At 38.0% G+C, this 23916-nt stretch overlaps 1 protein-coding gene across 7 annotated transcripts in view; it reads left to right on the top strand.

Annotated features, from left to right (window-relative positions):
* Window positions 1-23916, top strand: part of FYN (FYN proto-oncogene, Src family tyrosine kinase) — a 128806-nt gene that overhangs the window by 61846 nt on the left and 43044 nt on the right. For 4 of the 7 annotated variants that reach the window (XM_088139595.1, XM_088139601.1, XM_088139576.1 and 1 more), the window contains one exon: window positions 22835-22912. The exons of 1 other annotated variant lie outside the window; for it this stretch is intronic. The gene's annotated coding sequence lies outside the window, so the exon portion shown is untranslated. The remainder of the gene's footprint in view (window positions 1-22834; window positions 22913-23916) is intronic. 2 more of the 7 variants (XM_088139583.1, XM_088139579.1) reach the window with 1 other exon arrangement.

Genomic DNA, 23916 nt, shown 5'->3' with positions numbered 1-23916 from the left:
TCTGGGTTCATAGCAGACACAGGTGAAATATACTTTAGTGATGAAAGCAGAATTCAGGACAGAGAAAATGGAACAAACTCTTGATAGGAATATGATATAGATGCAGGCAGTGAACTTCAGACTTTCAGGATCTCTTTATGTATAATAGCAGAGTTAAAGTCCACCACCATTCAATCCAAAAATTTGTTTTCAGTATCAGAAATGAACAAAACACAATTATACACAAAAATCTATCTCTTCTTTTTTCATTTCAGCATTATAATTTAGAACTTGGAGGGTCAGAACATTGCTGCTAAATTACTGCCCAAATCAATTAGATCTACTAATAGATCCAGATCAACTAACGGACCCTTCTGCCTTGGAGGATAGCTTCTTACATTGAACTGTTTAACTGTTTTTGTAGCTTTCCAGTTGTTTCAGCTTAGTGTGTAATTTGGTGCATAAGCCTATCATTTAAGGAAAAAAATTGGGTGGGAGAGCTGGAGCTCTTACGTATGCCTGCTTGCTGGGAGTTGGTTGAAGACAACTTCATGCATTCCTGTTCTCCAGAAATGGTGGGCAGCTCATGCTTGGATAAGCTGGACGTTTGGATCTGCTGGACGTTATGGGAGAAGGGTAGCGTGTCACGCAGACCGGATCAGTTAATCCAGCCAGTTAAACCAAAGGCCATTAGATTTAGCTTCAAACAGTGCTTGATCTATTGGGTTAAATTAATTTCCCCAGTCAAATGGTTCACCCAAATGTCTGAGTGTTAAACACGCTCGTCTCCATCTGCAGCAGAGATGATTGTTTTCTCTAGGTACTTTGTGATTATTTCAGCTTTCACATTTCTTCTGCAGCGCATGGAGTGAAAAGGGGCCAAAACCAGACTGCTTTTTTTCAGTCCATTGAAAGCAGGGACAGCAAGTGGGAAAGAAAGAAAAGTGAGTTGGGTTGGCTGGGGAGATTAAAAGAAACAAAAAACAGCCAAACTGATCAGTCATCCTGGCTCAAGGGCTGCCAGTACATAGAAGTGAGATTGCTGTGTTAGCAATTGTATTGTATTGTATAGTATCGTACGCAAACATGTCCATTGCCCATTCCTGTGTGGGTTTACTAATTCCATTGTGTTCCGCTGCATATGTTCTGATATGTTAGCTGTACACGTAGTTACTGTTGCCTTATTTTCTCTCGTTTTCTGTTTGAATGTCTGTCCTTCCAGCATTTTGAAGCACCTCAACTTGCCTTTCAGGCTCTTAGGAATACCAGTGTGGAGTACACACAGTTATTTCAATGTTGTCCTACTCTGGATGCAAAAGTTACGATACCTGTACAAAGTTTTTGATCCTGTTTCAGAGAATGGGGAAAGCCTATATATTTAGACTCTGCAGTGTATTTGAAAGAGTCTACAAGGTTTTTGCTCACCATCTGGGCTGCTACATCTAACCAAGACAGCCTGAGCTAGTGCAGTACTTATTTCCTTCAGCAGTTATTCACTGCCACCACCCTCTTTTCTTCTCTCCAGTCAGCATGATAGGAACAAGGCCAAAAAATGCACGCAAAAAACTGCCTTCCAGCTTCTGCTACTTGAGAAATACAAGAGCATCTTAGGCCATTATCTGATACTCAGTCTAATAATGTCTAGGTCTATTGAAATAAGTTACTAGATTAAAAACCCAGGAGACATAAACTGGCAGTAAACATGTTTGTTTAACATAGTGCTTAGATATATTAGGAACACATAAGAGCAACAAACATGGACAGGTATTAGGCTTAAAGAAAAAGAATTAGGATTCACCAAACAGAAGAACAATGCTGAGGCCATCCAAAGTGGAGTTTAAGCCCCACAGAAAAATAGATTGGAAGGAAACCAGCTATTTGCCTTACACACATGTAAAAGAAAATCAAACCCTTAATGCTACTCTAAGCACTTAGTGTACCTAGCAGCCTGGATTAGATAAAAATCTTTCCTGAGTTTTAAAAGATTTTATGCCACAACTCAGATTCTTTTCCTTGCTCACAGCCACCTGCTGTTGGGAATTAAAAAAAAAAAAAAGCCTCTAGCAAACTTGTCTCTTGCTACTTAACTCGAGGTAGAAAGGGTTGGCTATGGGTATACTGCTGATCTAATGGTGGTTCTCTAGAGTTTATACTGCTAGAAGTGCTTGCAGTAGAGAAGCTTTGCAGAACATGTTAGTGAACTCAACCCTTCTCAACGTGTTCAAACAGCTGTACCCCCTGGAAGACTCACGAGGCAGCTTCAGAGATTGTCTTCAGCTGTTTGCACATTTGTTGCATGTACACTTGCTTCCCTGGCACACACATGCAGGCAACTGGGGACAACCTTTGAAGCATCCATGCAAGCCTTCACACGACATGGCTGCCCCACACTTTGCAGAGGAGATGTTTCAGTTATGCTAAAGAAGCTTTACAGAGCCTGCCTTTTGCATGCTTTATGCAGCCGTACTACGCATGTGCAGTAAGCATATCTTCCACCTCTTCTAAAGTAAATACAATGCCCATTCAATTAGACTTTCTTTAAACATACCAAAGTCTATGGGAGCGTTCTCTAAATTTGGCATCTGCCGGATATATTGGGACTACAACTCCAGAATTCCCAGCCAAGGATCATACTGACTGGCAGTTGTTGGAGTTGCAGCTCCAATTCTACCAAGGGATGAGTGGTTTATAGGTTGATAAAGTATTATGTTTGTTAACATTCCCTCTCAAGTTTCTAAGTAACCAACCCTACATATTTTATACAGAGATAAATAAATAGTTGGCATTTAAAAAAAAATCTTCCCAATACCTCTTGACAAACATTCATAATAATACTTTTACCTTGAAGTAACCGTTTTTAAATTATTATGAGGAGGAAGGCAAAATGGAATTTGGCAAACTTGCTAACTTACGTAGAATAATGTGATGGGCTTCCTTCCTCTTTCTCACGCTTAAATGTAACGTGAGCATTACTTTTTCACATGCAAGGTAAGGCTAATTTGCTTAATTTGAACCAAAGGGATCCCACATCCTTCCTGTGCCCTTCAAATAATTTTAAAAGGCTGTTCAGAAAAAAAGAACAGATGCACGAGTATGTATCACTTACCATTAGAGATGGCACAATGACTCCGAACAAACCAAAGAAAAAAGGGCCTATGCAGAAGATAAGGAGAGATGGACACTCTTCTGTTTACTTTTTCTTTCTGCAACAACTTAAAAAACATTTTTAAGAAAAGCGTAGTGAACACGCTAAAGACTATCTGCTATTATGACAGTTATCAAGGAGCTAGGAACATTTTTCTTTACGTAGATATATCTTTTTTAAAAAAAGAATATACTACTATTGGGGGGGGGGTTGGGAATACATGTTATAAATAAAAACAGATTTAAAAACCCAACACCTCAGACTGTTAAATCTCAGTGCTGCAATTTCTGTCTTGTATGCCAAATGTTTGATTTTTTGAAGGAGTCAATTACTGTGATGCTTAAGTTTGTGAACCCTTTTGAATGTTCAATGTTTCTGCATAAATATGACCTAAAACATGACCTGTTTTCCATACAAGTCCTAAAACTAGATAAAGAGAACACAGTTAAACAAATGAAACAAAAACATTATACTTGTTCATTTATTTATTGAAGAAAATTATCCAAAGCTATCTATTTGTGACAAACGTATGTGAATCTTTGCTTTCAGTAACTGGTGTCAGGGGAAAAACCTCATTAAACACGGGAGACAGACACACCAGAACATAAGTCACTTCAAAGTTCTAAAAGCTTTATTAAATGTTAGTTCAATAAGCAAATAAAATTCAACCAATAGCATACAAAATACTCACTTAGATTCACATTGCAATGAGGACCAGCATGAGCAAGCGGTCAGGTGAGACAGCTTAGCCGTGTGGCCTCGACCCCTTTGTTGCAATCCTTTTTATCCTCAAAAACTGCAGACCACAGACATGACTCCCAGGATTTGCAACTGAATCATAACATCCTTGGTGCTAATTTTACCATACTTCCCTGTTCCATTGTTCCTGTCACACTCCTCCTATTAGCACTCTATTTTCCAGCTTCCTGTCCATGACTGAAAACTTTAGTCCACATGGCAATTTTATTTATTGCTCTATAAGCTTGTTTTATTTGTATGTTACAATTAACAAAAGCCTTAAGTATTAATACATCAGGTTTTTTCCTCTCACACTGGGCTGTCCCTCTTGGACAGCAATAACCGCAACTGAATATTTCCAATAATTGTTGATCAGTCCTGCACATTGGCTAGGAGGAATTTTAGCCCATTCCTCCTTACAGAACAGCTTCAACTCAGGGATGTTGGTGGGCTTCCTCACATGAACTGCCCACTTCAGGTCCTTCCACAGCATTTCTGTAGGATTACGGTCAGGATTTTGACTTGGCCATTCCAAAACATTAACTTTCTTCTGCCTTAACCATTCTTTCTTTGTACGACATATATGTGTTTTGAGTTGTTGTTTTGCTGCGTGACCCACTTTCTCTTAAGCTTCAATTCATGGACAGATTCCCTGACTTTTTCTTGTAAAATTTGCTGGTACAATTCAGTATTCATAGTTCGATCACTGATGGCCAGCTGTCCTGGACCAGAGGCAGCAAAGCAGGCCCATACCATGATACTGCCACCACCGTGTTTCCCAGATGGGATAAGGTTCTTATGTTAGAATGCAGTTTTTGCCTTTCGCCAAACATAATGCTTTTCATTCAATCTAAAAAGTTCTATTTTGGTCTCATCCATCCATAAAACATTCTTCCAATAGCCTTCTGGCTTATCCACATACTATTTCTCAAACTGTAGACTTTTTTTTGAAGAGTAGTGGCTTTCTCCTTGCAACCCTGCCATACACAAATATGTAGCTTTGGATCATTTTCCTCAATAAATACCGTATTTTTCCGTCAGTAAGACGCCCCCCTGTACAAGACAACCCCCACTTTTCCAACCCAAAATTAAGAAATCAATATTTTAAAGATAGTGCAGAACACATTTTTATTTAGTAATTAGGTAACATTGACCTGATACACTCGGTGGGAGGAGGTCCAAACCGTCTCTCTGCAGCTCTATTTCCACGCTCTTTTGCATAACTGATTACATTCAATCACGAGTGAAACTGCCAATAGCTTGTCTCTGCAAACAGACTTCCTCCATTTGGTTTGTTCAGCATCAGCTGACGTCAGTTACATCAGGCTCGTGATTGGAGGAAGTCTGTTTGGGAGACAAGCTATTTCACTCGTGATTGGAGGCTAGCAACAGGAGGAAGCCTCTCTGCAGAAACAAAGTATGGGCAGTTTGGAACCGCGCGATTCTCGGCTGACTTCCTTGAATAAGATGCCCTTCAATTTTTAGCGTAAGGATTTTAGAAAAAAGTATCATCTTATAGTCGGAAAAATATGATAAATGAACAAGTATAATGTTTTTGATTCATTTGTTTAATTGGGTTCTCTTTATCTAGTTTTAGGAAGTGTGTGGAAAACAGATAATGTTTTAGGTCATATTTATGCAGAAATATTGAAAATTCAAACAAGTTCACAAACTTTTAAGTGCCACTGTATATAAGTGTGTAGTTCCCAAAGTGAAAATATAAATATTTTTAAAATATGTCTTGTTTTCAAAAACATGTAAGTTAACCCCTTGTAGCAATATAGAGAAGGTGTAGGCTAGATTACTAGCATCAGTCATTATCATGCTACATGCAGTATTCTCTGCTAACATAAGGGCTGTTTTGCACATTTTGCCCAGTATGCTATAAGCGCAACCACAGCTCAGTTTTACCCCAAACATTCTCATACTGTTCTATTCAAGCTAACATTTGCCTTCTAGAGATTGCACATTGTTATTTGCATCCACAAACATGGAGATATGTGCAGTGCACTGACATAACGAGGAGGTACATATTTTACCCTTCTGATATTTTTGTGCCCTCTTCCTGTTCTTCACAAAGAAGGAATATTTCAAAGAAATATCATCCTGTCTATTTTTTCACCACATATGAGCAATTACATGGATTATTAGAGAGGGCTACAATGCTGTCACCTACCACCCAGTGAATTAATTTTCAGTACATTTTGCGGTTACAGTCTATGCATGTATAATATATTTCCCTCAATGTATTCCTTGCCTTGATTACCTTTAAGTTATTAATAATCAAACTACTGTGGGTACAAAGGCAATTTGTAACCCACCAAAGCCCCTTGTTTACATCTGCTACATGTAAGTACTGTGTGTGTTTTAAAAAGTTGTGCAGTCTTTCAGATTCAGTTCCCTAGAAGTGCTTCAGAGCATGTGGGCAACATGAATGTAACACCTCTTTGCAACTTTTTAAAATAACTGTATCTTTTCCTGGGATCACATGGAAGCTGCAGAGGGTAGCCACATGATTCCTGGAAAAAACACAGTTGCTCTAAAGAGTTACAGACTGGAGCATATTCCCGCACATTTGGAAGCATCTTTTTGGAACTGAATCCAAAGCATTTTCCACCCCTACTTAATATTCAAAATAGTGTTCATAAATGTTCTGATATTGAATTAAGGAAAACGTTTGAAATTGTAGTTAAATTCTCAGTATTATCCAAAGGCATCTAACACTAGGTTATGGGCTTGGTATAAACTTATATTAAGATGATTTTGTAGGATAATGATGTAACTATAAATTATTTTTAAAAATCAAATACGTGACAAGCAAATTCATTCATTTAATTCAGAAAAAGATGTGACAAGTGTGTGGATATATTATGCTAAATGTGTGCTTTTATGTCATTAAAATAATATATTTCAGATAGCGTACATTTAATTTATAGATAAATACTATGCAGTGCTCTAATTTACATTAGGGTATTGTCCTCTACTTTCCTCTCCTTTTTTCCCTACACCCATCAATAAATAGATGATTTCTGTATTACGATATGCCAGTGTTTCTCAACCTTGGCAACTTTAAGACGTGTGAACATCAACTCCCAGAATTCCCCAGCCACCAGTTTGTGTTACTCTCCACAACACAAACTGGTATGGGAAGGCTCCTCAGCAAATATTACAGAACTGAGTTCTTTAAAACCAACAGTTTGAAGAAAAAAATTGTATTTGCCAAAAAGTCCCATAAACATAAATGGATTCTTGATGGCAGTGCAATAGAAGAAGTTCATTTAAGTATCTGGGTATTCATTTCTCACGGTCTGTGTCCTTAAAAGCTCATATATCATATGGAAAGATAACAGCTATAAAATCTATGAAGCTTGCTGTTCCTCCCCCCCCCCATCCAGGGGAACATCTAGTGATACCTACAGTAAAGCTCTTCCAAAATATATATATGCGTGTGTGTGTGTGTGTGTGTGTGTGTATTTTTGCTGTTACTGTGTGATGTGGAGATCTTTGGATTGGGAAAAATGAATAAATTGGAAGTAATTAAGAATAAATGTAGATGTACCATCCTAGATTTCCTGCTAGGCCTTGGTGAGAATGGAAATGGGCTTTCCAGCATTACTGTCACAGAATCAAGGCAATCCTCTTCTTTTATGAAAGATTAATATTTATTTATTTGTTTGTTTAATTAATTAATTAATTTGTATACCGCCTGACTTCCCATGACTGTGGGTGCTTGATATACTTGATATTCTAGAATTGTACTTATTTAAACAGTGCTGGAGAGAAAACCTTACAAGTCATTGTTGGGATTGGGATTGTTTATAGTATTTTTAAAGTTACTCTCTTTCAGTAGAACAAGTGTACAGCTCAAGCTGTAAGGTTAATTTAAAGGAATGATTGTTTTCAGTTTTCAGCGGAATATTCAGAATGGTTCTATGTGATTAAATTGCATGAAGGGATGTCAGCATGTTTACAGATTCTGACAAACCCATCTTTGAGAAAGCTTTAACTGACCTTCACTTTCAATCAATATCTTCACATATGGGTGTGGAAGGTGCAGAGAGATACTGATGTTGGGATCTCTCTGTATTGGTGAAGCATTTCAGGTTGAAGATTTAATTCCTTACATGCTGAATTGTAAATTATAAGGCTCCCAGAATCCATTTTATTTATCCATTGATGTGTTGATGGTCCTGGGATTCCTGTAATTAAATAATCTGCTTTTTGTTGGCAGATTTAGATCACAGAATCTAAACCCCCCCAAAAGTGGCAAGATATGCAGTAGCAGTAAAAATGATTAGCACTAGACCCATGGAAATTGTAGCAATTAATTGTAAAGGGGATGAATTGTTTTAAATAACATATTTCTTGCTGCTGTATGTATTTATACATGAAGGACTTGTTGGTGGAGTGATCCAAATGTTTTATGAATTTTAAATGTATGAATCTAAGAGACTTGTGGCTGAAATATGTCTCGTGTTGTTCTTTTGCTAAACCATTTGGTTGCTATAAATACAATGAAAGGTAGTATAATTTTGACTAAAAAAGAAATCAAGTCTTTGCCATGGTAGAGGCCACATTATACCCTTCCAATTGTGCCAATAATGGTTTTTAAACTTGATCACTTAGATTCCATAGAGAAATAGAAGTCAAAATGAATGCCCAGTAAGTAATAATAATTAATAATTTGCTATAAACCATACAAAAATTAAATAAGAAACTAAAACAAAATCCCAAAACACATCTTCAGAGTCTTCCAGATGAGATGGCCTGTAAATAACAGGAACTCTCCCCTCCAAAGCCCAGGTGACCCATCTCCCTCTAAATATACATATAGAAAAAAAATGTTAAATATATAAAAAGAGTGCTACTTCTTTGCTTCAAATAATCCCAGCTGAATATAATTCTCTGCAACCTCTAGTATAGATTTTAAAAGCTTCCTACTGGAATCCTGAGATAAACAACAAGAACAACAATCTGGAAAAGTGGGGGTGAAGGAAGAGAATCCCTTTTTGTTGCCACACTAGGTTTATTTGAATAAACCTACTTCTGAACCATTTGTGGGAACAGACCTGAAAAAATAATAAACTGCATTCCATTTGAGAGAGCTTCCTTGCCAATACGTCCAAGTTTATTATATTATAATACTATTATAGATCTTTAAAATGTCACCACAATAGAACTGGCTTTCTGTACTGTATAGTACAGAAACGTATACAATAAGTAATTTCAAATTCCAGCTTGTATGCTGGCTGCAGTGAAATAAATCTGATGCCTTTAAGGAATGCAATTAGGATCTGATTTCTCCTTAAAGGCTCCTATAGCCTGGTCTTGTTCAGTGTTGTATGGAATATTTAAAAATCATAAATTATTTCTGCAAAATAAAGTCAGGTCATCTTGAATATCTTTATTTTCCACACTTGTGGAAAATGTCTGTGGTATGTTGTTTATCAGAATTTTCAAACTTTGTGATTCTTGTTCCATGTGAAACAATCACTACAATTTTTATCTCTGGCATTTTGTTACCTAAATGATCAAGTCACTGCTTAATCTCCAAGAAAAATTGTTTCACCATTTCCATTGTGGTTTCTATGTGCATAAATTCAGTTATTTTAAAAGATACAAATCATGGGGGAAAGCTTTTAAGCTGATCAACAACTGCACCTAATTTGCTTTCTGTGTGGCTTTTCCAGTTGCTTTCTCTTCAGGTCAGGAATAAATTCAGTTTTAGGTTGTTCTTCAGATGAGGACTGGGGTGATTGTTGCTTGGTCTTTTTGACTTGAGGCCCATAATTTATCACCATCAAAGTAATTTAAATGAAGAAGGACAAAAGGAGTTTTCCACTTACTGAGTAAGCAACAAAGCAGTCAAGAGATATATCCTTAACCTCACAGAGGACGAAGATTTTAAATTCAACAATGCCAAGAAGTACTCTATTTTAAATTGATTTTAAGTAGCGAGATATATTCTTCCTGAGAATAAGAAATCAAATTGAAATTGAAGTCCTGATGATGTACTTACGTTTAGACTTCTTCCTTGTTTAATTACCATGAAGTAATAATGCTGGAAACACTATAAATTATTTCTATTTAGCTTTAAATATGCCTTTGCAAATTTGTGTTGAATATTGTTGTTGTTGTTTAGTCGTTAAGTCGTGTCCGACTCTTCGTGACCCCATGAACGATATTGCGCCAGGCCTTCCTGTCCTTCACAGCCTCCCTGAGTTTGCTCAGTTTCATGCTCATTGCTTCAGTGATGCTATCTAACCATCTCATCCTCTGCCGTCCTCTTCTCCTTTTGCCTTCAATCTTTCCCAGCATCAGGGTCTTCTCCAAAGAGATCTCTCTTCGCATTAGGTGACCAAAGTATCTGAGCTTGAGCTTCATTATCGATCCTTCCAATGAGCAATCAGGGTTGATTTCCTTTAAGATTGACTGGTTTGACCTCCTAGCAGTCCAGGGGACTCTCAAGAGTCTTCTCCAGCACCACAGTTCAAAGGCATCAATTCTTCGGCGCTCAGCCTTCTTTATGGTCCAGCTCTCACAGCCATACATTACTACTGGAAAAACCATAGCTTTGACTATGCGGATCTTTGTCGGCAAGGTGACGTCTCTGCTGTTTAATATGCTATCTAGGCTTGCCATAGCTTTCCTCCCAAGGAGCAAGCGTCTTTTAATTTCATGGCTGCAGTCTCCGTCTGCAGTGATCTTGGAGCCCAAATAAATGAAGTCTGTTACTGCTTCCATTTCTACCCCTTCTATTTGCCAGGAATTGATGGGTCCAGATGCCATGATCTTAGTTTTTTAATGTTGAGTTTCAAGCCAGCTTTCGCACTCTCCTCTTTCACCCTCATCAAGAGGCTCTTTAGTTCTTCTTCACTTTCTGCCATTAGGGTGGTATCGTCCGCATATCTGAGGTTGTTGATGATTCTCCCTGCAATCTTAATTCCGGCTTGTGATTCTTCCAGCCTGGCATTTCTCATGATGTACTCTGCATATAGGTTAAATAAGCAGGGTGACAGTATACAGCCTTGTCGTACACCTTTCCCTATTTTGAACCAATCGGTTGTGTTGAATATTGGTCCTTCGCAAATGTCTTCTTAGTTTATCGTTTAAATGTACATTACAGTGTCGTTTGTACAGAATGCTATTTTAATGATTGTAACAAAGTTAGCTTTATAAAATGAAACAATAAGGTCACTCTTCCAGAACACATGACTCTTGACTATCTGAATAGTCTTCATCAGAAAGTCAGAAATGATCTTCTATTAAGGAGAATCATTCTAAATAATATGGCCACTTTGCAATATTAGCTCTACCTTTTTGTGCCAGACAGTGATTTTCATCAGGAAACCAGTGCTCCACTCCAGATCAGAATTTTGACCAGGGTGAAGTCCCATATGGCTGTTATCTCAATTGAAGCTGTTTTTTAAAGGGAAACTTAATATAGTAGTTAATTTCCAACACTCATGCATTAGTGAAGCATTTTTCATTCAAGATTTGCAATTTCTATAAATCCTAGATTGGCAAATATTTCAATACAAGGTGCGCACTCCAGATAGAGGAAGAAAAAATGGGATCAGCATAAGACAGCTATAGTTTTTCATTACTTTGGATAATATTCCTGTACATTTTTTTAAATGCACCTTCCATATCTGATAAATAGTGTTGTCGTGTACATAATAGCTATTGTTCAGAATTGCCCTGTGAAGCAAATACCACATCATAAGAAAACATGAAAAGGAAGGTGGCCATAGAAAGCAAGTTTTTGTAGTGTGCAATGGAAAAATATAGGTACCAGAATCACTGATGACTTCCACTACATTTTTATATTTCTGCTGTAAAGGAAAGAACAAAAATGTACAGTTTTGTTTAATAATTTAGATATGCCACAAGTTTTTTCAGAAATGTATTTTTAATTAACAACTAAATGTAAGCAGGTGGTAGATATCATCAATATATACATGTTAAGGTTTTGCAATTTTAAGTTCTGTATGTGTACAGTATTGAGCATGCATTGTTTTAAGCAACTGCTGTTTGAATATGTAATTAAAATTACGTAAGTGGAACAGGCTGCCACATGAAGTAGTTAGTTCTCTTTCATTGGAGGTCTTCAAAGAGTGGTTGGGTCAGAGATCTAGTGGATCCTTCACTGAGCAGGGAGTTGGATTGGATAACCTCTAAATCCCTTCCAATTCTATGATCTATCCTACTACCACCACCCCAAAAATCATTATTTTCCAAGAACATATTCTCTGGTCATTAGATAAATTTGTGTAGTGTGGCTGGTTATCACATCATACAAATTCTACAACTGCTTTCCATGTACCAAATCTGGTTACTAGCTGAAACTTTTTAATTTCAGAAATGAGGGAACAATCATTGTAGGTTCCTTTGCTAAAATATTTCTTCATAGCACCTACCTAATTATCTGCAACCATTTTATTTTAATACTATAACTTAAAGTTTTCTGCCCACTCTCCTAGACCTACCATTAGTCAAAGTAAAGGAAATTGCCCCATGCAGCACTGAGCCTTCCAGCTCTTTGTCTTGGGTAAATTAACAGAGGTAGGTAAATCGTAAGGCCTCATGGGGCCCTCTAAACTAGCCTGCACTGCAGTGCAGATTTTATCCCATCATTGAATCTGGAGGAGAGCCAGTCTGGTCTAATGGTTAAGGCATCAGGCTAGAAACCAGGAGACTGTGAGTCCTAGTCCCACCTTAGGCCTGAAAGCCAGCTGGGTGACCTTGGGCCAGTCACTCTCTCTCAGCCCACGATGTCAGGCTGGGGTGACAAGCCGGTCAGTCAATTTCTGTCACAACCAATGAATCAACATTCGGTTCATCCAAAAAAAGTGGACCCTGCACCTGTGGGAAAAATGCTAGAAGAAAAACAGTCTTGAAATAAGGCGCAGATACATATTCTATATGTGAAACAACTAAGCAGGATCCTCTGTTCTGCTAGAGTAGAATCTCACTTTGAAATTCTAACAGTTTCAGGACTGGCAGTGTTGGGCTTCAGGGTTATTGACTGTGTTCTGGACAACAGATTTCCTGATGTTTCACCAGCAACTGTGGCTGGCATCTTCAGAGGCAAGGTGGTCTGCTACGTACTAACCCTGAAGCCCAACATTGCCCAGCAGATACCAGCTGTGAAATCCTACACCAGTTTCAGGATTCTTTGCAGTGAGAAGCAATATAAACATACTTTTAATACAAATATATAAATGATAGTGTTGCCATATTTCCTACATAGTTATGCATTTGCAGACTCTTCCAAGGCCAAATCATGGCATATTTATTTATGAAATGATGTATACATTTATGCTAAGAGCATCTAGGCTCCCCTTCATGGATCACTGCCTTGTCGTGGCGAAGGGGCTTCCGTAACTCAGTGAAGCCATGAGCTATACCGTGCAGGGCCACCCAAGACGGACAGGTCATGACAGAGAGTTCTGACAAAATGTGGTCCACTGGAGAAGGAAATGGCAACCCACTCCAGTATCCTTGCCAAGAAAACCCCATGGACAATGTTAAAAGGCTAAAAGATATGACGCCGGAAGATGAGCCCCTCAGGTCGGAAGGTGTACAGTATGCTACTGGGGAAGAGCGGAGGGCAATTCCGAGTAGCTCCAGAAAGAGTGAAGCGGCTGGGCCAAAGCCGAAAGGACGTTCAGCTGTGGATGTATCTGGAAGCGAAAAGAAGGTCCGATGCTGTAAAGAACAATATTGTATAGGACCTGGAATGTAAGATCTATGAACCAAGGCAAGCTGGATGTGGTCAAACATGAGATGACAAGATTGAACGTCGACATCTTGGGAATCAGCGAACTGAAATGGATGGGAATGGGTGAATTTAATTCGGGTGACCATTATATCTACTACTGTGGGCAAGAAACCCTTAGAAGAAATGGAGTTGCACTTATAGTCAATAAGAGAGTGGGAAAGGCAGTAATGGGGTACAACCTCAAAAACGACAGAATGATCTCAGTGCGTATCCAAGGCAAACCATTCAATATCACAGTCATGCAAGTCTATGCCCCAACCACTGATGCTGAAGAAGCTGAAGTTGACCGCTTCTATGAAGACCTACAAGACCTTCTAGAACTAGGACCAAAAAAAGATGTCCTTTTCATCATAGGGGATTGGAATGCTAAAGTAGGAAGTCAAGGAGTAATCGGAATAACAGGCAAGTTTGGCCTTGGAGTACAAAATGAAGCAGGGCAAAGGCTAATAGAGTTCTGTCAAGAGAACAAGCTAGTCATAGCAAACACTCTTTTCCAACAACACAAGAGACGACTCTACACATGGACATCACCAGATGGTCAATACCGAAACCAGATTGATTACATACTTTGCAGCCAAAGATGGAGAAGCTCTATACAGACAGCAAAAACAAGACCAGGAGCTGACTGTGGCTCAGATCATGAGCTTCTTACTGCAAAATTTAGGCTTAAATTGAAGAATGTAGGGAAAACCACTAGACCACTCAGGTATGACTTAGATCATATTCCTTGTGAGTACACAGTGAAGGTGATGAATAGATTTAGAGGATTAGATTTGGTAGACAGAATGCCTGAAGAAGTATGGACGGAGGTCCGTAACATTGTACAGGAGGCAGCAACTAAAACCATCCCAAAGAAAAAGAAATGCAAGAAAGCAAAATGGCTGTCTGATGAGGCTTTACAAATAGCTGTGGAAAGAAGGAATGCAAAAAGCAAGGGTGAAAGGGAAAGATATAAGCAACTGAATGCAGATTTCCAGAGAATAGCAAGAAGAGATAAGAAGGCCTTCTTAAATGAACAATGCAAAGAAATTGAGGAAAACAATAGAATGGGGAAGACTAGAGATCTCTACAAGAAAATTGGAGATATGAAAGGAACGTTTAGTGCAAAGATGGGCATGATAAAGGACAAAAAAGGCAGGGACCTAACAGAAGCAGAAGAGCTTAAGAAGAGGTGGCAAGAATACACAGAAGAACTATACAAGAAAGATCTTAATGTCCCTGATGTCCACGCTGGTGTGATCACTGAGCTTGAGCCAGACATCCTAGAGAGTGAAGTCAAGTGGGCCTTAGGAAGCATTGCTAACAACAAAGTTAGTGGAGATGACAGTATTCCAGCTGAGTTATTTCAAATACTAAAAGACGATGGTGTTAAAGTGCTGCACCCAATATGCCAGCAAGTTTGGAAAACACAACAGTGGCCACAGGATTGGAAAAGGTCAGTTTACGTTCCAATTCCAAAGAAGGGCAGTGCCAAAGAATGCTCAAACTATCGCACAATTGCACTCATTTCACATGCTAGCAAGGTTATGCTCAAAATCCTACAAGCTAGGCTTCAGCAATACATGAACCGAGAACTACCGGATATACAAGCTGGGTTTCGAAGAGGCAGAGGAACTAGAGACCAAATTGCCAACATTCGCTGGATCATGGAGAAAGCACGAGAGTTCCAGAAAAATATCTACTTCTGCTTCATTGACTATGCAAAAGCCTTTGATTGTGTGGATCACAACAAACTGTGGCAAATTCTTAAAGAGATGGGAGTACCAGACCACCTTACCTGTCTCCTGAGAAATCTGTATGTGGGCCAAGAAGCAACAGTTAGAACCGGTCATGGAACAACCGATTGGTTCAAAATAGGGAAAGGTGTACGACAAGGCTGTATACTGTCACCCTGCTTATTTAACCTATATGCAGAGTACATCATGAGAAATGCCAGGCTGGAAGAATCACAAGCCGGAATTAAGATTGCAGGGAGAATCATCAACAACCTCAGATATGCAGACGATACCACCCTAATGGCAGAAAGTGAAGAAGAACTAAAGAGCCTCTTGATGAGGGTGAAAGAGGAGAGTGCAAAAGCTGGCTTGAAACTCAACATTAAAAAAACTAAGATCATGGCATCTGGACCCATCAATTCCTGGCAAATAGAAGGGGTAGAAATGGAAGCAGTAACAGACTTCATTTATTTGGGCTCCAAGATCACTGCAGACGGAGACTGCAGCCATGAAATTAAAAGACGCTTGCTCCTTGGGAGGAAAGCTATGGCAAGCCTAGATAGCATATTAAACAGCAGAGACGTCACCTTGCCGACAAAGATCCGCATAGTCAAAGCTATGGTTTTTCCAGTAGTAATGTATGGCTGTGAGAGCTGGACCATAAAGAAGGCTGAGCGCCGAAGAATTGATGCCTTTGAACTGTGGTGCTGGAGAAGACTCTTGAGAGTCCCCTGGACTGCTAGGAGGTCAAACCAGTCAATCTTAAAGGAAATCAACCCTGATTGCTCATTGGAAGGATCGATAATGAAGCTCAAGCTCAGATACTTTGGTCACCTAATGCGAAGAGAGATCTCTTTGGAGAAGACCCTGATGCTGGGAAAGATTGAAGGCAAAAGGAGAAGAGGACGGCAGAGGATGAGATGGTTAGATAGCATCACTGAAGCAATGAGCATGAAACTGAGCAAACTCAGGGAGGCTGTGAAGGACAGGAAGGCCTGGCGCAATATCGTTCATGGGGTCACGAAGAGTCGGACACGGCTTAACGACTAAACAACAACATCTAGGCTACATTTTTCCCTGTAAACCCAATAGACTGAGAAGTAGACCAACAATAATACCCACTAGATAAGAGGTAAATTTTCCAGAGCAAGACTCCTTATTTCCTTAAAGATTCAGTTTACACTGTATCTTTTTTTTCATTTTTCTTTTGAAACCTGTTTTAGGACTTATATTACAGCATGTGCTTCTCACTATAAAATGGGGAAAATTGTACCATCTTCCTTAATCTGATCCTCTCCAGATTTCCATGTCATCTAGGAATCATGGAGTTTATAGTCTATATCTAAAAAGCAAGATAAATAATTTTCTTTACAAAGAAGTCCTTGACCATTGGCATGTATTTCACTGAAAGGTTTTGTATTTAACTCTAGTAACTGAAACATGCAACTCAGCTTCTAGACAAAGTACATTTCCACATACTCAGTTTCTTTTATTGAAAGAATTATGATTGCTGCTTACTATTGTGTTCTCTGGGATTTATTCCAGAAATAAAAATGAGTTATAGATAACAGTTGCCACAGGTCAGATACTTCCCATCCTGTCCATCCTTGCCTTTATCCACCCATATTCATTGATGGGACTGTAGCTCCTGGCTGTGGTCCTACATAAAGAAGAACAAAGCTTCCGCTGTGCTTTGAAGCACATCAGAGGTGCTTCAGGAAACCAACAGCTTATATCAGAGGTTCTCAAACTGAAAGGGTTGCAAACTTCTGGTGGGTCACAATCACATTTGAGGAGCGAGAGCCCTGTTAGACTGCACCCTGGGTTGTCCTCTCTCTCCAGGCAGAGCAGGAAGGAAAGCCAGCCACAGTCAGTAGACCGTATAAAGTCTAGTGTGACTGTTAAGCCAATAGTGCTCTAATCTTAATTGGTTTTTGGAGATTTGGAGTGCTAGTTAGTAACAGCTAAATTTCTTTTGGGGCATTAAACTGAGGAAGTGGTGGAGGCCCTGACATTTTTAGTCCTGATTATGAAGAATTTCCTTCTAAAATGCAAAGTCAGTGATTACCAATCATGTTCTAGGGGATGCAATCTCTGCATTTATTCGCATTTCAGTTAAAATAAAATATTATACAAGGTTGCAGCATCTGAATTGTAAAACCTCAGAATCCTGGAAGCAAATAATGAGGATTTGAACTTAAATCATTGCACACACGTTTCATGATTTGAGAGCACACTATACCATTATTTGACAATTTAGTGTTATACATCAGTTATTTCAAGTATAAAATAGCTTTAGGGATGAATGCAGAAACTGGAGGTTTGTAGTGTTTGAATCAGTGCTTGGGAAATTACGTTAGAAATTGCACTCTTTTACAGTAAGTTTGGCCACCCGGAGAAGTCTGTAGAAAAGGAGACAAGAATGTTAACGCAAGGTTCCAAAATGCCCAAGTGTAAAAAAAGATGCTAGTGTTGGTTTGCAAAGCTTTTGGTCCATTAAATTGGACTGTTGTAGTGTTTTGAAATAAAATTTTACTACATTGCAGTATGATATGCTGATATCACTAAAATTTTACTGGAATATTTTTGTTCTTGCCAAACCTGTAGGTCACATTTTGACGTATTTTGTAGCTGGCAGTATAGGAGCAAATTGTTTTACAGATGCTCTTAAACTGTAGAAGACTTTTGTCCACAGAATATAGTCAGTCAGCATTATAATCAGATAAGTTTTTATGGCAGACTAACTGTAACCTATGGCAGCCATACAGATTCTTAGTAGTATCCTATACAGCAGAAGAAGAACTATTTCTGGGGAATTTTTAAACAGTATCTTGATCAATTAAACCAGTCATTAATAAATTAGTTATTAAATAGAAAGCAGTAATACATTTCCTGATTGTAATGTTTAAGTGTTAAGAAGCATGAAGAGATTTACTGTTATCTCATGCGCACCCCCTGGAAACTGCATTTCTTTCTTCACCATCAGAATTTTAATCTCCTTACTAAACGAGTCCTTTATCTGCAGGATTTCTCTGCTAAATCAACTCAACAGTATTGTCAGCAGTGAAATTTGCCCCTAGAATGACCAGTACAGATTTCAGCGTTTCAGCCAGAGAAGGCTACGGCTGCCACTCAATTAAAGCTAATCACACATTAAAGTAAATAACATCTGCATGTTCATTTGCATATGAATAAAACAATGTCTCTGAAAAGTCAGTGTGTTCCAATAGAAGAGAATATATTTAGCTCAGGCTTGAACTGTGGAGTCCTTGGGGCTCTTGAGCTTGGTTGTTCGCGCCTTCTACCTGTAGCAAGGTGAGCAACCTTTTTACTATTGGGAGCTGTACTTAAAAAAGGGGGGGATTTTTTGGCTTGTAGTATAATTATATAACTGGGTTGGGTAGGGCCAGTGTTTTGGCCCATTTTTGTACTTCAATTCTTCCCAAATAAGAAAATAATCAGTGATTGGGGAAAGGGCTTTAGGGTTTTTAACAGATAACTTGGAAGCCTTCAGAATGTCAGAGCATCTGGGGTGCTCTGAAGGGAAGATGAGGCAACAACAACTAGAAATTACAGATATCTTCATAAAAAGGAAATAAGTGTAAGTAGTTGCAGGTTAACTCCAAAGTGCCCTTTGGAGCTCAGAATTAAATTGCCCATTCCTTTAAATTAAATTACTTTAAATGCTCATTCCTTTAAATCTGTATGTTACTTTTGGTTAAACAGTGGCCTGGAAGGTTCAAAATTCAGTTTACAGTATTATGAGGGGTAAAATTCCCTTTCTTGAAGTGACCCCTTGAAATTTACTTAGGCCTATATTATTGCAGTCTTTTCACTTTTGCCAGGCTGTTGCATTCTTAAACCATTTTTGCACTTTTTAATGTTTTGTTTCCAGTCCAATTGTTCCTAAATAGTTTTCCTGCATTCTTTCACTGAGTTCCATTTCCAGTACAGGTTATCTGCAGTTCCATGGTTTATAAATTAGAGACCAGACCTCTTTATCCACAGTGATGGTTTTTACTTAACCACAGTTTGGGGCTTGTTATTGTCTTTACTCATGCACAAAGGGCAGATAGGTGTTTGTGTATGTGTAAAGTACTTTTCCTAAAACAAGATTTTGCTATCTGCCATTTGTCCTCTGCAGTGGCTGGAATGGAACTCCTATGAATATAAAGACATCTAGACGTTCATTTGCTTTTTTGTAATCTATTACAGATAGTCCTCACTTAGCCACCACTTGTTCAGCAACCATTCAGAGTTACGAGGTGCTGACAAGGAGGCTTACAACCAGTCCTCAAAGTTGCAGCTATCACAACATCCCCATAGTCATGTGATTGTAATTTGAGTGCTTGGCAACTGGTGCACAATTACAGAGGTCGCAGCATCCTGCGGTTGCATGATTGCCTTTTGCGATCTTCACTGCCAGCTTCTGACAAGCAAAGTCAATGGGAAAGCAGGCAGGAAGTTGCAAGTCATGGTCATGTGACATCATGCTTAACAACTGTAACTGGATCAGATGTAACTGCCATTGTAAGTCGGTGCAGTTACATGATTTTCTGCTTTATGAGCGCGTTGCTTAGTGATGGAGTTCCTAGTCCCAATCATGGTTGTTAACTAAAGACTACCTGTATAAGGTACTGCTTTTAGTTCCCAAGATAAATAAAAACATATTTTTACTATGCTAAGCTAATCAATAAAAGAAAAGTGGAAATGCGTGCAGCGGCATTAAGGTTCGAACTAAACTTAAAATTGATAAGTATAACAATAATACTAAAAAGAAAAAGAGAAATTGGGAGAAAAAGAGAGGAAAAGGCCTGAAAATTATGTGATAAACAGAAGAATTCCAAAAATGGAAGTAAGAATTCAGAAAAAAGAAAATAATGAACATTTAACAGCAACCAGTATATTTTATCAACATTCTCCATCTTGAGAAATCTTTGACTTTGGCTGGAATGGTTGACCTAGTTTTTGGTGTTCTTGTTGTTCCCCATCCCATGCTTTTGTAACACCTTGCCAGTAAAAAGTTCTGGAGAATTTGGAAGACAGCTAATTCATTTTTGTGCCATTTTCATTTATCATAATAAAAGTATTCCCCAATTGTGGAGGTTACCTTTATAGTCTTTCCCAATACTGTTTTTGTCTAGTTGTTTTTTGCGGGGAATATTACTGACAAAAATTTCCAGTCCATTCAGCCATTATGACATATTGTCTAGGAACAGTGGGGGCACCAGGAGAAGATGATTGCTTTAGGGAGAAATAATATATCTGCAATAATGCACAGTAAGATTCATTCTGATTTTTAGAATATTGGAAAATATGACATAAAGAAATCAGGAAAACACTTTTTAAAAAACATTTTAATGCCCTTTGTTAAGAACATGAAAAGTAGTAGAAATGAGCGTCTTTTGAAATATTTCTTAAAACTCCAAATGTACCAAAATCGATTGAAATTCCAAGACAATGTATTACAGCAGTATAAATTTCAACAATGAACAATGAATCCTCCTGATCTGTATTTCTGCTTCAAATCAAAGGAATGTTCCTACTTTTTAAGAGTTAAGTGAATTTGCCACTGAACGCACAGCAATTAATATTCCATTATTATAAAATTTGTATTTCATTCAAATTGAAATCTATTGAAATAAAAATCTAAGGGGAAAAAAGTGAAATATTAATAATTTGGAGATTTTTCAGTTTATAAATTTGTTTAGTTCTCACTTAAGCAAAAATAAAAACTATGTTGTTAACGGTCTGTAGGTTTTTTTGTAGAAATTATACTTCTCTATGCTACTCTACCAATTCAGACCTGTTTTTTCCCTTGTCTGAAATGGGTACAAAGCAAATGAAAAAGAATTCCTATTGAAAGGAAAGGGGGGAAATGGAAGAGTTCCTACCACTCATGGAAATATTTAGCAATGAAACTCTGCACAAACTGAGAAGAGCGGCCATGTGGCCTTTTGTAAGACCGTGGAGGTGGGCCGAATGGAGAATTTTTTATCACGCCTGCTCAAACAGCCACTTTGTGCTAATGTGTTTTCTTGTGGATTTGCCAGGCGACCCCTGACTCGCAGGCACCCGGCCAGTTCCACCACAGTAACTGTTCCTTAAACAAGCATAGCAAGTGAAGTCAGTTTTTGCTACTGCTCTCCAGATGGAACACTGACTTTCCTGTTTCTTTTCAGCTTGTGGTGAATATATCGTAGATTTAAACAAACAAACAAAAAAAGGACCTCAATGCAGAACTAAAAGATTGCTCACAGAACACCAGAAATAAGATTGCTTTTGATGAGGTTTTGCAAGGGTTTTTGTTTTGTTTTGTTTTGTTTTGTTTTGTTTTGTTTTGTGTGTCACTCTTTACACTACTGGTTTTTTGTCCTATGGAGTACTAATTAGTTTTTAGTGCATGTATAATGTAGGATAGTTTTGTAAGTTAAGGATTTTAGGTCTGAAGTTAATCCAGTTCGTGATATACAATCAGTCTTGAAATTAATATGCAAAGGAGTAATCTGGGTTTGTTCCTAATTTTTCTCCCAAAAAAAGGGAACACAGCCAGAACTGTTGCAACAACATTGTATTCATTGCCAGTGAATATATATAGACATGAAGAACCCATTCTGGGACTGAACTAATGCAATGAAGTGATAGAGGTGAGAGATCTGTAGCTTTATACGAGGGAGAGGCTAGTCAGTAAGATTGTGGGAGAAGCAAAAAGGGTAAGATACATACCTCATGTGGTACCATATTTTTGTAGGTTGTTAACAAATAATCAGGAAATCGACTGTCCTACCAACAATTCCTCATCATTTGTATTTTTTAAAGTAGATTGGGTTGTCTACTTTAGTCACAGAAGCTAAGCTCAATATTATAACAGTAAAGTCCTACTGCAGCCTGCATGTATAACTCATCATTCAGGGTTTTGCATTCATCTCTATTGCCCATTTCCTCTAAACAAGTTGGCCACAAAATGGTCCAATGCTCTGTCTACATCTGCTGCCTCTTAGCTTAACTTCTGAGATACCAGGAACCCACTATCTGTGGTGGTGAGCCGCTAAACTACAACCTCTAGTGAAGAAACACTGGGCTTCCCTGAGCAGGGAAGTGGTATAAAAAGGCCTCTTTTTTTCCAGTTGAGCCTTGCTCTAAACCACATGTATTTCAGTATTCAGAGTGTTTTGGATTTCTGACCTTGTTTTTAGTTTCAGTTTCTAACTTATTCTTAGGCAATTCCTGGCTTGCCACTTGCCATAACCTAGCTCCAGCACTAGATTAGCACTGCGAAATTGGTGGCAGGAGTATGGCCCCAGTGATTTATTCCCACTGCCATCTCAACTAGGCGTCCTAATGAAAGAAGAGTGAAGAATTATCTTTCAGATACAAGTACCATGGTATTTAATATATGATGGAACTCTAGTACAAAGTAATGGTTACTGCCAAGTCACTTTTCTTTCTCTCGTTTTACTTTTCAATTTAAAGGCAGAAAGGGAACTGAAGGTGGTTGGAAGAACAACAGAAAAGCAAAGGAGCAGTGGGTGGAAGCAAAACTCATTCAAGGTGAGCTGGACATAATTAGCTACATTCTGACAATATTTTCAAAACTTTTCTTTGGAACAAGAAGTCAAATATAATATGTGCAAATTATTATAATGAACTCAAGAAATCGTCTACGCAGAGCTGTCCTAAACGTTTTTTAAGTAATTGAGAGGGTTTCTAATGAGGGTTGTTTCCTTAGCATATGAGTTACTTTTTCAGGTTATAGAAATATTACAATATGTTCTATCATTTCACCAATTTAAATAATGAAGTCCATAAGGCTTTCTTGATTTTTATTTGTGTTGTAAAATGCATGTGCTAGATCATGAATGCATAGCAAGGCCCAAAACTACAAACATTTCCCCAAACTGCTATTGTAACCTCCGGAGTCCCTACAGAAGTATAATTTTAATATGTCAGAAAGGATAAATACAAGGGAGTTGTCATATTAAATTGTATTTAATAAATTATAATATATTTAAATCTGTTTAAATCAAGTTTAACTTTTGTTCTCCCCCCAACCCACTTTTTAAAGTACAGCCACAACACATCTCAGAGGTTTAGTATAGCGCTCACCTTGAAAAAATCTTGCATAGTTTATGATCCACAAATGGATTACTACTATGTTTTAATTTCAATTACAGTTATTACTACTATTGTCCTATTCATAATCCCAAAGTTACTTCATAAACAGTATCCAATGTATGATTTGTCTGTTTATTCCTTTTTCAGTGAATCCCAAAATTTGAAGATAAGCAGTCTAGTTAGCAACAAAGAATCTAGATTGCATTAATTAATATTTGTATGGATAAATTTATTGGTTTATAAGTTTCTATTGGTAATATAAAATCTTTGTTATTATTCAATTCAGTGACATTCCGCATTGTTCTATAAGCTTATATAAAAATTCGCATTTATTTTGGATGTAGTTTTCCCAACCATATATATTTTAATGCAAGTACTTAATGCTTTGCTACACATCTTTTGATCTGAGAAATAATTCAAAATGTATGTTTGCAGACTGT

The sequence above is a fragment of the Python bivittatus genome, unplaced genomic scaffold, assembly GCF_059951505.1.
Source record: "Python bivittatus isolate LINGU-HERP-01145 unplaced genomic scaffold, Pbiv_v1 ctg000020_np1212, whole genome shotgun sequence".
Classification (NCBI taxonomy): Eukaryota; Metazoa; Chordata; class Lepidosauria; order Squamata; family Pythonidae; genus Python; species Python bivittatus.
The sequence above is the reverse complement of the archived record's forward strand: the minus strand, read 5'-3'. Positions and strand labels throughout refer to the sequence as shown.